General features: G+C 42.9%; 1 protein-coding gene and 1 pseudogene across 5 annotated transcripts in view; both read right to left on the bottom strand.

The window, feature by feature from the left end:
* The window catches only part of KLHL15 (kelch like family member 15), a 32,507-nt gene extending 28,361 nt beyond the window's left edge, over positions 1-4,146 (bottom strand). The window contains exons 1-2 of one of the 5 annotated variants that reach the window (XM_073798909.1): positions 4,109-4,146; positions 3,347-3,538 (exon numbers count right to left, since the gene is read on the bottom strand). The gene's annotated coding sequence lies outside the window, so the exon portion shown is untranslated. Of the gene's footprint in view, positions 1-3,346; positions 3,892-4,108 lie in introns of those variants that run through there. The other 4 variants (XM_073798907.1, XM_073798908.1, XM_033849981.2 and 1 more) reach the window with 4 other exon arrangements.
* A 6,809-nt stretch (positions 4,147-10,955) lies between these two features.
* LOC117310413 (guanine nucleotide-binding protein G(I)/G(S)/G(O) subunit gamma-5 pseudogene) lies at positions 10,956-11,574 on the bottom strand (annotated as a pseudogene).
* Positions 11,575-13,574: the final 2,000 nt, after the last annotated feature.

Here is a 13,574-nt window from a genome sequence, read left to right as displayed (position 1 = left end):
ACTCAGTACCAAACTGCAAATGACCATTAACTAAGCTTTTAGAAAGGCTCTGGGTCCTCCAGCCTCCCGGTTGGCACCTAATATCTAAATTACTTCACTTTTCAGGTATGTTTAGCATTTAGTCATCCTATAATAAAAGAAACCTTATAAGAAAAAGCCACTCTTGTTTCAATGCTATTTTTTCATCAGAAGATTTTAATTTAATGCTCCTCTGCTTATTCCTCACTACAAGTAAAAGTAGTCCAAGAGTGATGTCATGGAAAACAGCTTCCCTAGCCTTTAGAGATTGGATCCAGTGAGAATTCTAGGAAAAGCCTCTATTGGGGAATAAAACCCCAAATCTTCTACTAAGTTACTTCCTAACATGAAATCATCAATACTATAATGTTAACACCTTAGTTTTACATAAGAAATAAACAACTAAACTGAACCTTTTGGAAAGTCCTGATGTTATGATACAGATTTCCTGCAAATCTTAAAATGATGCAGAATCATTAACTAAATTCAATGATCTTATCAGAGACAAAGAATACATCTTCTATCTGTTTTTATCTGCTTCAATGATTCAGCCAGATGAGTTTTAAAGGTCTTATATTAAAAACAAAAAGTCTGAGGAAATATCTTGCCACTTGCCTCTTTGCTGTTTCTTGAAAAACAGCCACACACCCGCCTTAAGACCTCTGAACTTGCCATTCCCTCTGCCTGGACCACTAATCCCAATATACATGGCTCCCTTCAGGTCTTTACTCCAGTGTCTTATCTCAGTGAGGCCTTCCCCAAACCCCCTCTTTAAAATCGAAAACCACCCACCCGCCCCACCCAACAGAATATCCTCCTGTTCTTTTCCTGCTTTATTTTTCTCCATAGTATATTAAATGGAGATACAGGCTATTTTCTTCAGTTTACTTTTTTGTTGTTTTCTTTTTGTTTTGTTTTGTTTTGTTTCGTTGACTGTTGTATCCCCAGAACCTTTCTAGGAACAGTGCTTGGCACATAATAAGTGCTTAATAAATATTTGTGGGATGAATAAATAAATTTAACCCTCGCAACCCTCCATGTTCTGTAACCATCCCTGATTTGGAGATGAAAAAAAAATCAAAGCTCACAGATGTTAAGTAACTTGCCCAAGGCTATGATTCTTCATAAGCTGGGGTCAGTCTGACTTCAGAGCCTTCGAGTTTAACCACTATCCTGCAATGCTTCACCAATAACTGCCTTTCATTTCTCTTCAATAAAAAAGCCCACAACAGCTACAGCATTCCAATTCAGAGGAAATATATGCTAATAAATTAATCCGACCCTTCAGAAGCTATAGATTCATTCTCTTCACAGTTAATGTTATTCACTCTGAAAACGTTTAAAATAGGAAAGGGCAAGTTTCAGAACAGGCCAGCTACATCATTTTTGGGGCCCAGGGAAAAATGAAAATGTGGGGCCCCTTGCTCAAAAGCAGGAAAAAAGTGTCGTTAAAGGTAGTAAAGTACAAAGCTTTCTCCTTTCTTCTGAGGTCTCTCTTGACATGTCATGGTGTTTTTTTATTTGCTCTTTAATGCATTCTAAGTAAAGAAAAATAAAAATTTACATTATTACCACGAATTTCACCATTCACCTTTATATTGTACAATGCCAGTTTTACGCGCAGATTATTAAACCACGTTTGGGGTCCTTCTGGACACCCATGAAGCCACGCCAGCCCTGGTTCCAAGGTTTTAGCCCCAGGTAACCCAAATCAAGGCAGAGAGAAGGCCAAACCTTGAAATTCCCAATGAAGCACTGATTTGACAAAATTTTATCTTCAGGACAAGCGATAAGTCCAATGTATAAAAGCTAGCACATTAAAATAGGCTCTTCCTTTTGCTAATTTAATCCTGCCCGCCTTATATTATTCTGCTTTAAAAAAAAAAGCATATTCGGAAAGACAACTGGTATTGGATTATAAATTTAATAAAACATTTCAGAAAAAAACTCAGAAAACCATTTGTTGGCTAAAAATAACAATATACTAAAAAAAAAGCTTCTCTTTCACTTTTTGTGGACCATTTTAAAAAGCCATACATTTTTGATGTGCCAAATAAAAATGATTTCATACTGATCTGTTACACATATGTATCATAAATTCTGACAAATAAGTCCAATTTTCAAACCACAAATATTTATGGCTTATATATCCTAGTATCCCCCCCAAGTTAATCGGCAATAAAAAGTGCAAATTAACATCCTTTACCACTGAAAAACTGGTTCTAAGCACCTACTAAGTGTTGTGATGATTAAAAAAGGGAATTAAATTACATAAATATGAAATTAAGTGTCCCAAAATTGAAATTTTCTATACATTTCTAGATTAAGTGCAGAAATCTGAATGCATTTACAAGCTCTCCAAAAACAATTTTCAAATTAGTAGAGATATTCAGGCATCTTGTTTCCTAGATATGAAAATCAGGCATTAAAATTAGGGTATATATCTTAAAAGCATTTCCTAAATTACAATTTAATCAGATTACCAAATGAAAATGTAAATTCAAAATATAGAAAAGACTAAACAAATGCAAGGTGCTTAATATTCCGAGTAAGAAAAAGGGCATAAGCGGCCTAGAAAAATGAAAAGCAAAGCACTACAGTAACGTTAAATTTGAATTAAAGAATACCGTTATTTAAATAAGCAGTTAGCATTTCGTAGGAAGAAGGCCAAGCAACGTGACTATTATATATCTAGTCGATTCACAGCACTGCTTCGCTATCCCGCACTTATTCCTTATACTTATAATATAGAAATAAAGAGGCAGCAACAGTTAGCCACTACAACATTCACCACTCTGGCAAAGGTTACTTTAAAAATTGCCTTGCATTTTTACAACACTTTACAGCTACAAATTATTTTCACATATATGACCTCATACAGTCCTCACTACCCTGTGATGTGGCTATAACTGACTAGATTTCATAGATAAGAAACCGAGGTTCGGTAAGCGATTTTCTCGGAGTCACCCAGTCGAACCCAGACCTTCTGATTCCGCGTTTTATGCCTCGCATTTCGCATAGTTCTATTTCAGGCACACACAGAATTTTTAAAGGGAAGAAACGGGTTAGGGAGAAAATAGTCATGGTACCTGCAGCTGTGTGCTGCAAAAAATGGCTGAATTATGCTTCTTCCTTTTTTTTTTTTTTCTCCTTGAAAAAAATTAAATTTCAAACAATTTAAGTAAACTCAAAGACAAATTAGATCCCGGCGTCAACCAAATGTGTGATTCGGGTCGGTGCAGAAAGGGCTACCGAATCCGTGCCTAGCGCGGGGCCGCGGACGAAGCCCGGGCTCCCGCAGGCCGGAGGGCCAGGGGCGGCTACGCACCTCGGGGGTCCGTCCAGCCTCTAGTGGACGGCAGTCTGCATCAGGAAGAAGCGGGCCGGACGGTGGGCGGTCGGGCGCCGGGACGGCACTCAGCTGGCTCCTCGAACGTCTACAAGGGGCCGCTCCGGGGCCGGGCCGGGGCGCTCCGGCGGGGGGCGAGTCTGCGCGCCTGCGGCCCCCACGAAACCAGTCCTGGGAAAGAAGACAGCGCTGAGACGCGATTCGAGACAGTCGGGATCTGCGCGAGGCGGAGCGGCGTCGGGGCCGGGCCCGGCCTTGCCAACGCCAGGGGCCTCGCAGCGCCCGGCGGGGGTCGGCGGTAGGGCCGACTCGGAGCCTCGGGCGGAGGGGCTGGGGGGTCGCGGGCAGCAGCAGAGGTGCAGGCACTGGCGACGTCGACGACGGCGGCTCTGGGCTTCTGCTCCGAAGCGCGCCGAGCCTCAGGATCACCCACGCCGGGGGTGGAGGAAGGCGGGAAAGGGGCGGGCAAGGGGCGGAGCGTGCGGGGCCACGAGCCAGGGGCCGCTCCGGGCCGCGCGCCCCCTGCGGGCCACGGGAGCCGCCCGGGGCCCGCCCAGGGAGGCGGGGCCAGCCGGCATGGGGTTCCGTCCGCCGTCGTCGCAAAGCGGAAGCCTGCCACGCGGGTAGGGAGGTCGTGGGGTGGGAAGTCGAGAGTTGGAACGGAGGCCTGGGAGGCGCCCTCGGCCCCCACCGGCGCCTCGAGGGGGCCCGCGCGCTGGGAGCGGCCCGGAGGGTGTTTACCTTCCCCCTGGTCGAGCGCCAATGCCGCCATCTTTCAGCCAGCGCGCGTCACTTCCGGCGCCGCGGGAGCGGGAGCGGGTGTGGGAGCGGGGTGGGGGTAGGGCTGTCCCACGCCCACGGGGCCCCACGTTCTGCAGGCCACGCCAGCGGGCCTCACCGAGGGAAGAAGGCGGCCCGACGCTGCCGCCGCGGGCCCGGCCCGACGTGGCTTCCCGCGGGGCTTCGCCGTCGGGGCTGGGAACTCTCGGCATTGCTGGTCCCCTCGCCTCGGTCCCACTTCGTTTGCACGAGCGGTGGGCTCGAGCCAGTGGGGTGCGCCCACCCTCGACAAGTTGAGGGTTAGGAAACCCGGGAAATGTCATTTTGCATCTTACACACGGTAGGGGTGGGGGAATGAGGGACGACGTGGAGGGAGCTTTGCGGTATGTACCTGTGTTACAAACGTGACTACGTCTACGCCACATAATATTGTTTTAAAGGCAACTTGCATGGGATTGTTGCATCATACCTCCACTTGGCTAGTTGCACAAGTTACGCGTTTCAGAAATACATTTCCCAGAGGTGAGAAAATTCATAGAAAACGGCATGCCTGCACCGCACAGAAATGCCGGATCTAAAAACGCTGTTCTGTTTCTATTTGCGTCAAAATAAGATAGCAAGAACGAACATTCAGAGGGCAGTGATTTTGGGGGTTGTTGTTCGCTTTTGACAAATCGGTTCTAGAGTTGTAGCTAATGCTTTTCACATACCGCCTTTTCTTGATTTAAGAATTTAAAACTACATTACAAGACTGTTTTGTAAATTTATTGTTGTGAAATCTCTCTGTGGGAAAAGTGTAGATGACAGAAAAACACAGTTGGAGGCCACTGGTTCTACAACTAACCTTAAATTAAGTCATCCATTGCCCATTTCTGATCCTAAACTGAGAGATTTCTCCTACCCCCACCCCCTGCCACCATTTTCTCTCTACACCAATATCCCGAAGATATTGGGAGATGTATGGCTAAAAACGATCATTAATCTCTTTCTAGCAAACTTGAATATGTCATGTTTCCCAAGGGGCCAAAATAGCACACTGTGTACCGTTTTGCTGAAGTAGACTACTCCGTGGGAAAAAATAGTGAATCACTTTAATCTTTTGAAAATAGGGAAATACGTGTCCCTTTTATGATTTAAACTATAAAACAAGCTTTAAAAAACTGTAAGCCATAAATAACTTTTAAAAAAATAAATTTATTTTTGGCTGCGTTGGGTCTTCATTGCTGTGCGCGGGCTTTCTCTAGTTGCGGCGAGTGGGGGCTACTCTTTGTTGCAGTGCGCGGGATTCTCATTGCTGTGGCTTCTCTTGTTGTGAAGCACAGGCTCCAGTAGTTGTGGCTCGCGGGCTCTAGAGCGCAGGCCCAGTAGTTGTGGCGCATTGGCTTAGTTGCTCCGCGGCATGTGGGATCTTCCTGGACCAGGGCTTGAACCCGTGTCCCCTGCTTAGGCAGGCGGATTCTTAACCACTGCGCCACCAGGGAAGCCCTCTGTAATGTTTTAAAGTTATTTTATAAAATATAAAATGCATATTTTATTATGCATTTTCTTTCCTCGAAAACTTTTGCCAAGCACTCTGTAGCTCTTCAGGGGTTTTTTCTAAGCCCCTCAGGGTACACCGGTATCCCCCAAATCAGTACAAACTTCTGCGGGTCCACACCAAGACTTGTACACTGACACATTCCAACAGGATGGTGGCTGTTGTCCTAGGCCTTATTTCCGGGTCCCTATCCCAGATGGAACCTTCAAAATGCAATCAGGATCCCCTGTTTGATCCCAAACTTTTCCAGCCTTGAAAGTTTGTTGTTTTAACAGCCAAACAGAATATTATGTTGCATGACTAATAAAAAATCGGTGTCTTCATGAATGTTGGAGGAATCCTGGTTAATGTTTACACATCTTAGGCATCGTTGGTCACCTGTCACTTGGAATGGCTCTTCTTAGCTTCTCTCCTGTTATTACCTCTGGCCTTCTGGTCTTTCACCACCTCTCCATATTTCTCCAACTCTCTCTTTGCACTTTGTGACTCAAACTTAATTCTCCCCCCACTTCCCTAGCAAAGCAAAAACCTAAAGCCATCACAAGGAAACTGCAATCTCTTTAAACAAGTCATGGCTTCTAGAGATCCTTACACAGGGATGTTCTTTCTGGTCATCTCTAAGTCAGATCTGTACTATTTGGTGGGAACCCATTCTTAAAAATATCAATTGTTTCTCCCATCTTCTCACTTCCCCAGTCTCATGAGCCCCCAGACCAATCCCCTGGGCCCAGCTAGGAGAATACGAAATTCCTAAACATCCAAAAGGGATGTGGACACAAAAACAAACAAGCAAAGGCCCTTCACGGGGCAATCCCCCCGTGAAACAGGTGTGTCTGAAATATTTTCATTTGTGTTATTTCACCAATGTGCAGAGCTACCTCAAGGAAAATGAACTGATAACATGCCTTTATGGTCAAGGGGACTCAACACTATAATTCTTCCAGGAACCAAATGCTTCTTCATATTTCACTTCCATCCTTAAAGCCCTAGCAAACAATTCTCTGCCTGCAGTTGTTAGAGTAACTGCTTTGCACCTGGGGCCAGCCAACAAGGATTCAAAAACACTCAGCTTTGGTTTCAGAGGCCCTAACACTCTGACACATTTAGACAACATGGGGTGGTGTGTGACCTACCACAAGTGGGGTGATGTAATCTGGGCTTGAGCGTGTCAAGCAAGGTTACTTGGAGGCAGTGATTGCTAAGTTCAGTCCAAAGGGAAGGAGGAAAGGGAAAAAGAGTAAAGGATACTCACAGGGCAGTGCCTTCCAATCCTGGAAGAGGCAGCGAGGCACCTTTATTTAGAGAACCGCTGAAAATTTATATAGGGTTACAATAGGACCCGAAGGGCAGAGAGAAAAGAAGCAAAAATCAGGAAGGCTGGCATGTATAGACCTTGGCAGACAGGGCTTCTCCCCTCTTGTGTTGCCTCTCACCCCATGCTCTTTCCACTGTATTATGTTATTTTACAGATTAACATACTCAGTGATCTTCACACTTGCATTTGTTTTACTCCTAGTTAATTCAATACATTGTTCACTTATAATCTACTATACTAATTTATTTATGCCATAAATATTTATGAGTACCTACTATGTACCAAGTCCTGTTCTAAGCACTGTGGATCTATCAGTGACCAAAACATATAAAAATCCTTGCCTTCTTATAGACTGCGTACGTCCGGCAATAAACAAAATAAATAAGCAAATTATATGGTCTCTCTTAGAATGTGACCATATGGGAAATAATAGAGCAGGATAAAGAGATTACGAGTGTCAAGGGGGAGAGGTGTTCCAGTTTTAACTGGGATGATAGGGTAGTCATTTTAGCCTTTTTTTTTTTTTTTTTTGGCCACACTGCGTGGCATGCAGGATCTTAGTTCCCTTACCAGGGATTGAATCCACGTCCCTGCAGTGGAAGGGCGGAGTCTTAACCATTGGACCACCAGGGAAATCCCTTTTTTTTTTTCTTCTGTTATTTTACCTTGACTTGAAGGAGATGGGGGACCAGACTGTGTAAAGCCTTTTTGGCCATTATAAGGTCTTTGGCCTTTGAGAAATTAGGAACCTTTGGAAGGTTTTGAGAAGAGGAGTAATATGATTAACACTCAGGCTGCTGTGTAGAACAGAATTTAGGCATAATGTAATATACAACATGATGACTATAGATAACACTGGTGTATGGTATATTTGAAATTTACTCAAAGAGTGGATCCTAAAAGTTCGCACCACAAGGAAAAAAGCATTTTTTCTTTTTTTTTTCCCCCCTTGTATCTGTATGAGATGATGGATGTTAACTAGACTAATTGTGGTGATCGTTTCATAATATATGTAAGTCAGGTCATTATGCTGTACACCTTAAACTTACACAGTGCTGTATGTCAGTTACATCTCAATAGAACTGAAAGGGGAAAAATACACTGGAAGATAATACACACAAAAAAATAAAATGAGCAGTTAAAAAAAATAATTAGGCAGACAAGTGTGGAAGCAGGGAGATGGGTAAGGAGACAGACTTTTCCAACGATGGAGTGGAATGGGGGCCACAGTGGAGGCGGTGAGAACTGGCCAGAGTCTGCAAATATTCTTGAAGGTAGAACCAACAGAATTTCCTGGATGTAGGGATAAAGGAAAGAAAGGTAGCAAAGAAGGATGGAATTTTCATTTCCTGAGATCTGGAAGACTTCAAGAAGCAGTGGGTTTGAAGGGAATGGGGGAAAAAGGAAAAGGTGCAAGGAGTAGAACCTGGGGCGTGCCAAGGGTAGGGAGCCATCCCAGAGAACATCAGAAACTGGTCTAGGAGACTAGAGTGTGGTACACTACAAGCTGGGGAGACACGTACTGTAAGTTGCTGAACATCCACCGTCAATAAAAGATACGGTGAATGTCGCCATTTTTTTTTTTTTTTTTTTTTTTTTGCGGTACGCGGGTCTCTCACCGCTGTGGCCTCTCCCACTGCGGAGCACAGGCTCCGGACGCGCAGGCTCAGCGGCCATGGCTCACGGGCCCAGCCGTTCCACGGCATGTGGGATCTTCCGGACCGGGGCACGAACCCGCGTCCCCTGCATCGGCAGGCACACCCCCAACCACTGAGCCACCAGGGAAGCCCGAATGTCGCCATTTTTAAAAATTAATTTTTACTGGAGTGTAGTCGATTTACAATGTTGTGTTAGGGAATTCCCTGGCGTGGAATGTGGTTAGCACTCTGTGCTTTCACTGCCAAGGGCCGAGGTTTGATCCCTGGTCGGGGAACTAAGACCCCGCAAGCCGCGAGGCACGGCCAAAAACCGAACAAACAAAAAATACAATGTTGTGTTAGTTTCTGCTGTACAGCAAATTGAATCAATTATACATATATACACTCTTTTTTAGATTCTTTTCCCATATAGGTCATTACAGAGTATTGAGTAGAGTTCCCTGTGCTATACAGTAGGTTTTTTGTTGGTTATTTTATATATAGCAGTGTGTATGTGTCAATCCCAGTCTCCCAATTTATCCTTCCCCACCCTTTCCCCTTGGTAACCATAAGTTTGTTTTCTACATCTGTGACTCTATTTCTGTTTTGTAAATAAGTTCATTTGTACCATTTTTTTTAGATTCCACAATATAAGCGATATCATGTGATATTTGTCTTTCTCTGTCTGACTTACTTCACTCAGTATGACAATCTCTAGCTCCATTTTAACTGAAAATATTTACCTTGAAATGCAGTCTAGACAATGCCCCCTTGAAAATGAAAACATTAAAAAATAAAATTTTAAAAGAAATTCACCACTTTTGTGCTCCTTACAAGCTAATGAAAAATAACCCTGTGTTTCAGAAGCCTCAACATGCAAGCCACACATTCATGAGGTGTTTGGGAGATTACCAAGGGGCTGAGGGTAAGTAGAGCAAGGGCTGGGCTCTGGGGCACTCCAACGTTAGGGAGTCATCTGGGAGAAGATAGAGAGCTGTCAAGGAGACAGAGAAGGAGTAGCCAGTGACATAAGAGTAAAACAGAGTGTGGTATGCTAAGCTGGCTAGAAAAGTACTGTAAGTTGTTAAACACCCACTATCAATCAAAGATGAAATTAATGCCATCATTTTAATGAAATGTATTTACTTTGAAACACAAGGTAGACAATACCCCCTTGTAAATGAAAATGTTAAAAAGAACAAATCCTCCCCTAAAGTTAATCATTTTTATGTTCTTTATGAACCAATGAAAAGCAACACTATACTTTAGAAGCCTCAAGACACAAGCCGCATGTTCATCAATACTGCACTTCAGTAGATCTGCATGCAAACACACACACATCCTAAGTGTGAACACCAGAGTTGAGGTGAGTGGGAGCAATGAAGAGCTGCTATATGGTGTTTGCTTGATGAAAGAAGTGAAGAAAAGCCTCCAGTAACTACTGTTGCCAGAGCACAGCTTTAGGGTTTGGGGACTGTGGTTAAGGATAGAGACGGGATTGAATCTAGGCTCTGAGGTTATTTATTGGTTCTAAAACTAAGTTCTTTAAAAAAAACAGCTATGCATAGCCGTCTTGGGACAAAATGTCTTTGTCAATACAGGGCACGGAGGGACTTCAGGTAAGTCAGTTCTGGCCTCTTCAGCTTGGGGCGGGGGTAGCTGAAGTGGAAGCAGGGGAGGTACATGTGAACAACTGGGGCCCAAGCCTGGCTGAAAGGATGGCTGAACTTTCTGCTGTCCTGGGAGCATGACTTGGGAGGGACACTGGAATACTAAACATAAGTGGGGCAGGATGGCCCTCTGGGAATGGAAGTCTCAAGGTTGTGAAGATGGTGATTTTCCTCAAATTTATCTACAGATTTAAAACAATCCCTATCAAAAGTGTTCTCCTTATACAAGCAAACACCATGTACCTGTGGCACTTCGGTCATCTTCACCAGAGAGCAGTGCAGGAGACTGTGCAGCACAGTGCTTCAACATGTGGGTCTGGGTCTGACTGCGTGGGTTCAAATCCTAGATCCTCCATTTTTTTGCTTTATGCCTTGGGGCAATTTATTTTTAAAAAATTTTTATTTTATATTGGAGTATAGTTGATAAACAACGTTGTGTTAGTTTCAGGTGTACAGTAAAGTGATTCAGTTATACATAGACGTGTATCTATTTCAAATTCTTTCCCCATTTAAGTTATTACAGAATATTAAGCAGAGTTCCCTGTGCTATATAGTAGGTCCTTGTTGGTTATCTATTTTAAATATAGCGGTGTGTGTACATGTCAATTAATTTCACCTTTCCAAGGATATGGACCATCTCCAAGGGTAATTGTTTTTTTTTTTATACTAAGTATTTTATTGTATGCTGCCACCAGTGTATATAAAATAATTACCCTTGTGAAACAGAAATTCATGAATATTCGTAGAGGTAGACTGACAAAAGTAGAAGTTTGTATAGTATGGCACGTGTTACAGAGACAGGCTTTTGTACAGGCTTCAAATTTGGCTTTCCTTTGAATATTCACCGGTTTATGAAAAGTGGTTTAAAAACCTTGCAAAGATTCATTTTACTACAAAAAGTAACAGACTTTCTGAGGTCTGAAGGGATTTGTACTTGAAGATACTCCAGTCAGCAGGGGGTCATGTTGAGCATTCTGCAGACAGAATTGTTTAAAATCTGCAGCTGCCTGGGAAACCTTTACGCGGTTGAGCCCGGCCTCCAGCCGGAGCTGTTGAACCACTTTCTTCATAGCGGCGACGCTGGAGGAACCAGACATGGCCCACGCGAGAGCTGGGCAGATCGGCAATCCGTCGGTGGATCGGTGGTGGGTCCTCCAAGGGTAATTGTAAGGAACAAATGCAATAAGGACTGTAAACCACTCAGCACCATGCCTGGTAAACAGTAAATATTTATTTATATTATTATTCCTAAGAAATATATGCTAAGAATTTGGGGGTATTTAGGAAGAGGAGAGCATCCAAAGGAGTAAAAAGATATACTCCCCCCCCAAAATAAAATCCCTATCAAAATCCCAGCAGGCTTTATTGCAGAAATTGACAAGCTGATCCTGAAATTTATATGGAAATACAAAGGCTCTAGAAGAGCCAGACCAGTTTTGAAAAAGAACATAGTTAAAGAACTTACACATTCCAAATTCAAAATGTACTATAAAGCTACAGAAATCAAGACATTGTGGTACTGGCATAAGGATAGACATGTAGATCAATGGAACAGAATAGAGAGTCCAGAAATAAATATTTATACAGTCAATTTCTTTTTAACAAAATATTTATTTGGCTGCGCCAGGTCTTAGTTGCGGCATGCAGGATCTTCGTTATGGCATGCGGGATCTTTTTTTTTTTTTTTTTTTTTTTTAGTTGCAGCGTGCGAATTTTTAGTTGCAGCATGTGGGATCTAGTTCCCCAACCAGGGCTCAAACCCGGGCCCCCTGCATTGGGAGCACAGAGACTTAGCCACTGGACCACCCGGGAAGTCCTTGGTCAATTTATTTTTGACAAAGGTGCCAAGGCAATTCCATAGGAAAAGGATTGTCTTTTCAATATATAGTGCTGGTACAATTGGATAACTACATGCAAAAATATGGAGTTAAACCCTTAGCTCACACTATACACAAAATAGATCACAGACCCAAAAGGTAAGAGCTGAAACCATAAACCTTTAAGAAGAAAACATACGAGTAGGGGACTTCCCTGGTGGCACAATGGTTAAGAATCCACCCGCCAATGCAGGGGACACAGGTTCGAGCCCTGGTCCAGGAAGATCACATATGCTGTGGAGCAACTAAGACTGTGTACGCCACAACTACTGAGGCTGCGCTCTAGAGCCCATGAGCCACAACTACTGAAGCCCACACGCCTAGAGCCCGTGCTCTGCAACAAGACAAGCCACCGCAATGAGAAGCCACGCACCGCAAAGAAGAGTAGCCCCTGCTCGCCACAGCTAGAGAAAGCCCGCGCACAGCAACGAAGACCCAATGCAGCCACAAATAAAAATAAATAAATAAATAAATTTTTAAAAAAAAGAAAAAAAAAAGAAAACATAGTAAATCTTTGTGTCCTTGGGTTAGGCAAAGTGTTCTTAAATTTGACACCAAAAGCAAGATTCATAAAAGGAGAAATAAATTGGACTTCATCAAAGGTAGAAGCTTTTGTTCTTCACAGACACCATTAAAAAAATGAAAAGACAAGCTACAGACTGGGAGAAAACATTTGCAAATCATGCATCTGATGAAGACTTGTATCCAGAATATATAAAGAACTCTTGCAACTCAATAATAAGATAAACAACCCAATTTTAAACTGGGTTTAAATACATATTTTACCAAAGAAGAGATATAAATGGCTATTAAGTACATGAAAAGATGTTCAACATAGTCATTAGAGAAATGCAAATTAAAACCACATCTACTAGAATGTCTACAATAAAAAGAAGAGACAATATCAAGCATTGGTAAGGGTGTGGAGAAACTGGAGCTCTCATATGTTGCTGCTGGGAATGTAAAATGGTGCAGCCACTTTGGAAAAATATGGCTGTTCCTCAAGATGTTAAACATAGACTTACCATAGGACTCAGCAAATGCACAACTAGATATTTACCAACATAAAGGAAAATATGTTCTCATAAAAACTTGTACACAAATGTTCATAGCAATATTATTCACAACACCCAAAAAGTGGAAACAATCCCAATATCCATCAACTGGTGAATGGATCAACAAAAGCGGTATGTCCATAAAATGGAATTATATTCAGCAATAGAAAGGCATGAACTACTACTGATAGATGCTACAACATGGATGAACCTCAAAATCATTATGCTAAGTGAGAGAAGCCAGAAGCAAAAGACCACATATTGTATAATTCCATTTATATGAAATGTCCAGAAAAGGCAAATCTGTATATAGAGAAAGACCACTAGTGGTTGCCT

Source organism: Tursiops truncatus, chromosome X (assembly GCF_011762595.2).
Source record: "Tursiops truncatus isolate mTurTru1 chromosome X, mTurTru1.mat.Y, whole genome shotgun sequence".
Taxonomy (NCBI): Eukaryota; Metazoa; Chordata; class Mammalia; order Artiodactyla; family Delphinidae; genus Tursiops; species Tursiops truncatus.
The sequence above is the reverse complement of the archived record's forward strand: the minus strand, read 5'-3'. Positions and strand labels throughout refer to the sequence as shown.